This window comes from Schistocerca cancellata, chromosome 3, assembly GCF_023864275.1.
Source record: "Schistocerca cancellata isolate TAMUIC-IGC-003103 chromosome 3, iqSchCanc2.1, whole genome shotgun sequence".
NCBI lineage: Eukaryota > Metazoa > Arthropoda > Insecta > Orthoptera > Acrididae > Schistocerca > Schistocerca cancellata.
Genome location: NC_064628.1, coordinates 392,134,479 through 392,138,801, shown reverse-complemented (window position 1 = coordinate 392,138,801; position 4,323 = coordinate 392,134,479). Strand labels below are relative to the sequence as shown.

The following is a 4,323-nucleotide window of genomic DNA, read 5'->3' as shown; positions in this document are numbered from 1 at the left end:
ACCTTAAGAGCTGTGGGCACTTATTCAGTTTCAGTACAAGACCACAGTAGCGAAGACCAGCAAGCGCCCTTTTCCACCATCCCTGACAGTTTGTAACATCATCACGTGTTCACCATGTATAAATATTTTAATATAATAATAATAAATTCTTAGAGAAACTAGAGTTTTTCCCGGCATATAAAATGTTCAAACAACTTTCAGGAATGCAGCCGGATGACGTCTTCGAAAACAACCCATATTTCGACAGGTGCACTGCCTGTCCTTTTCAAGACATAAATGCGGTAAAAGCGCGCTGTTCAAGGAAATTTAAAATCTCGGTATGCGGAATATGTACCGGAAGACAACCCCCCTCCCCCCCCCCCCACCACCACACACACACACACACACACACACGCACGCACAGGACATAAACACTAGCTACACCACACAACCAAGGATAAGACACATCAGCAGTTATCAATAGTGACAATTACCAACGTCCGAACATGTAGCATTAATACCGTCCATCTGTTGTTTGGCCAGGAAGGGAGCAGGATTTCAACAGAATTTAAGCAAAAAGCTCCATCTTTATTTGTGAGGTCACTCGCTAACATAATCTCAACTGATTCCTTAATAATACCACCCCAATAGCTGGAAGATAACGCCAGAATCTCCGTTTAGTGGAAGACAAATCAACCGTGCATCACTCTATCGACAAATTGTGAATTGGGCGAGTGACGTAAATAACAAGCTGGCGCAAGGTCTACGGACTTTTCGCGATATCCATGTAGCGTATCCATACAAATTGGTCGTATTCTGCGGAAGTATGAAATGAAATGTGTTTTTCGATCATCACCTAAGATTAGGTCCTTTTTAGGGTCTGTAAAGGATGGTCTTGATCTGCTTATGGCGGGTGTCTACCGTATTCCTTGCAGTTGTGGCATGTCACATATTGGTCGGACTATCAGGACTGGTGTACTGAGCGTAAGGGATACGCTCGCTTACAACAGCAGAACAAATTTGCTACTGCAGAACATCCCCTTCGCACCAGTCATTCCATGGTATATAGAAACACAGAGATTCTGGCATTCACTTCCAGCTGTTGGGATGGTGTTCTAAGGAAGCCGACGAGATTAAATTGGCAAGTGGCCTTACGAGTGGAGGTGGAGGTTTTTGCTTAAATTTTACTTGTAGTCTTGCTCTCTCCCTGGCCAAACAACGGAGGGACAGAATTAATGCTACGTGTTCGCCCGTACGAGGGTTGCCCAGAAAGTAATGCACCACATTTTTTCTCTCAGCTGAAAAAAATGCTACGAATGCGAAACTTATACGTATGTATTATTTGAAGTCTCCTGAGTGAGCACGCTAAGTTTCCGTCGCTTCCGACAGATAGCGTAGCTGCAGGACAGTTTCAAAATGGCGTCTGTAGGTGATGTACATTACAAGAATGTGCCATCATTGAATTTCTCGCTGAGAAAGAAGCTGTGGGGAATATTCACAAACGCTTGTCTTAAGTCTATGGAGCATCTGCTGTCGACAGAAGTACAGTTGGTCGCTGGGCACGGAGGGTGAGGTCGTCGGAAGGCGGTTCGGCGGAGCTCCACGATTTGCAGCGGTCGGGGAGGCCATCCACGGCTGTCACACCTGACATGTTGCAGCGAGCTGATGATGTCATTCGCGATGACAGGAGCCATTCGTGGAAGACATTTTGAGGATGATGAGAGGTGATTCACACAGTGAAGCACTGGCTCTGTCACCAGGACAAGGATTGGTACCGACAGGGCACACACGCCCTTGTTTTGCGCTGGAGGAAGGCCTTAGCACGAGATGGAGATTAGGTGGAAAAATAGGGTGTGTAGATAAAACACCATTCTTTCGAGTGTGTAATTCTCATTATGTTCAATCTAGAATTGTTGAAGAAAAGAATGCGGTGCATTACTTTCTGGGTAATCCTCGTAATTAATTAGAATTATATGCCGGCCAGAGTGGCCGAGCGGTTCTAGCCGCTCCAGTCTGGAGCCGCGCGTCCGCTACGGTCGCAGGTTCGAATCCTGCCTCGGGCATGGATGTGTGTGATGTCCTTAGGTTAGTTAGGTTTAAGTAGTTCTAGGGGACTGATGACCACAGCAGTTAAGTCCCATAGTGCTCAGAGCCATTTGAACCATTTTTTTTCTTTTAGAATTATATATTAAAACTTCAGCTGCTGGTGGGCGTTGATATACAGGGTGTTACAAAAAGGTACGGCCAAACTTTCAGGAAACATTCCTCACACACAAAGAAAGAAAATATGTTATGTGGACATGTGTCCGGAAACGCTTACTTTCCATGTTAGAGCTCATTTTATTACTTCTCTTCAAATCACATTAATCGTGGAATGGAAACACACAGCAACAGAACGTACTAGCGTGACTTCAAACACTTTGTTACAGGAAATGTTCAAAATGTCCTCCGTTAGCGAGGATACATGCATCCACCCTCCGTCGCATGGAATCCCTGATGCGCTGCTGCAGCCCTGGAGAATGGCGTATTGTATCACAGCCGTCCACAATACGAGCACGAAGAGTCTCTACATTTGGTACCGGGGTTGCGTAGACAAGAGCTTACAAATGCCCCCATAAATGAAAGTCAAGAGGGTTGAGGTCAGGAGAGTGTGGAGGCCATGGAATTGGTCCGCCTCTACCAATCCATCGGTCACCGAATCTGTTGTTGAGAAGCGTACGAACACTTCAACTGAAATGTGCAGGAGCTCCATCGTGCATGAACCACATGTTGTGTCGTACTTGTAAAGGCACATGTTCTAGCAGCACAAGTAGAGTATCCCATATGAAATCATAATAACGTGCTCCATTGAGCGTAGGTGGAAGATCATGGGGCCCAATTAAGACATCACCAACAATGCCTGCCCAAACGTTCACAGAAAATCTGTGTTGATGACGTGATTGCACAATTGCGTGCGGATTCTCGTCAGCCCACACATGTTGATTGTGATAATTTACAATTTGATCACGTTGGAATGACGAAACTAAAATGAGCTGTAACATGGAAATTAAGCGTTTCCGGACACATGTCCATATAACATATTTTCTTTATTTGTGTGTGAGGAATGTTTCCTGAAAGTTTGGCCGTACCTTTTTGTAACATCCTGTATATTAACGAGGAGAGATGAAAATGCGTCCCCCGACCGGGACTTGAACCCAGGATCTCATGCTTACATGGCAGACGCTCTATCCATCTGAGCCACCGAGGGCACAGAGGACAGTGCGACTGCAGGGACTATCTCGCGCACGCCTCCCGCGAGACCCACATTCTCACCTTGTATGTCCACACACTACATTCGTACTGTCCCACTCCAACACACTCATTACTCGTGGAAGACATTCTTACCAAGCCCGTAAGAGTTCGGGGAATATGTGTGCATCCGCACAGAAGAAGGTCATGACCGGCATTGCTAGAACTATATACTTATATGGATATGGTGTCTATTCTTTCGGACATGGGTCTCGCGGGAGGAGTACGTGAGGTAGCCCTGCAGTCGCACTATCCTCTGTGCCCTCGGTGGCTCAGATGGATAGAGCGTCTGCCATGTAAGCAGGAGATGCCGGCTTCGAGTCCTGGTCGGGGCATACATTTTCACCTGTCCCCGTTGATATACTCGTATATCAACGCCTGTCAGCAGCTTGTAACAACGACTCTGTACTATTGCACATAGAAGTACTTCCTGTCTTCTGATTTACGATAAACTTGTGTAACTGATGTTTTGATTTCATTTCTTTTTGTTTCATGCCATTATGTTAAGAAAACTGTAAATAAGTTTCAATGTGAATATTAAAGTTTATGTCAAATGCCAAGTAATATTGTGATAGAATTTAAATGTAACAAATGTTGAAACTGTTGTAAGATGTTTAAGATTGTAACTGTGCGTCTGGTCCATACGTAGGCAATGTCTTAGGATATGTAGCATGCAAAACCTCGCGTGAATACCCGGTCTGTCAGGGAGCGGTAAAAAGTGCATGGCAGGCAAGCGCGGGAAAATGCGCACGGGCACTGCATGGCACAACGGATACAATAGTAGTTGGAGTTTGGCACTGGTTTCAGCAACACCTTCTGGAGCGAGAAGACTCTCCTGGGAAACATAGCTTCACTGAGCCTCGAGTATGCCGTTCCAACGCCCATACAGCATGGAAAAATTCCATAGGCACTAAATGGAAAAGTATTGCGACGCTAAGAAGAATTAAAGTGCCGATATATCAAGAGCCATAGCTGTGGTTGTATGTGCTCTGTGCCTCGCCGTCTTGTCACTCGCCAACCGCCGCATCGATACTAGCAGGTTGAGACTTTTAGTGC

The 4,323-nt window shown here is 45.6% G+C and overlaps 1 non-coding gene across 1 annotated transcript; it reads right to left on the bottom strand.

Annotated features, from left to right (window-relative positions):
• Positions 1–3,152: 3,152 nt before the first annotated feature.
• On the bottom strand, positions 3,153–3,226 carry Trnat-ugu (transfer RNA threonine (anticodon UGU)). The gene has a single exon. It is a non-coding gene; the product is annotated as a tRNA-Thr (tRNA).
• Positions 3,227–4,323: the final 1,097 nt, after the last annotated feature.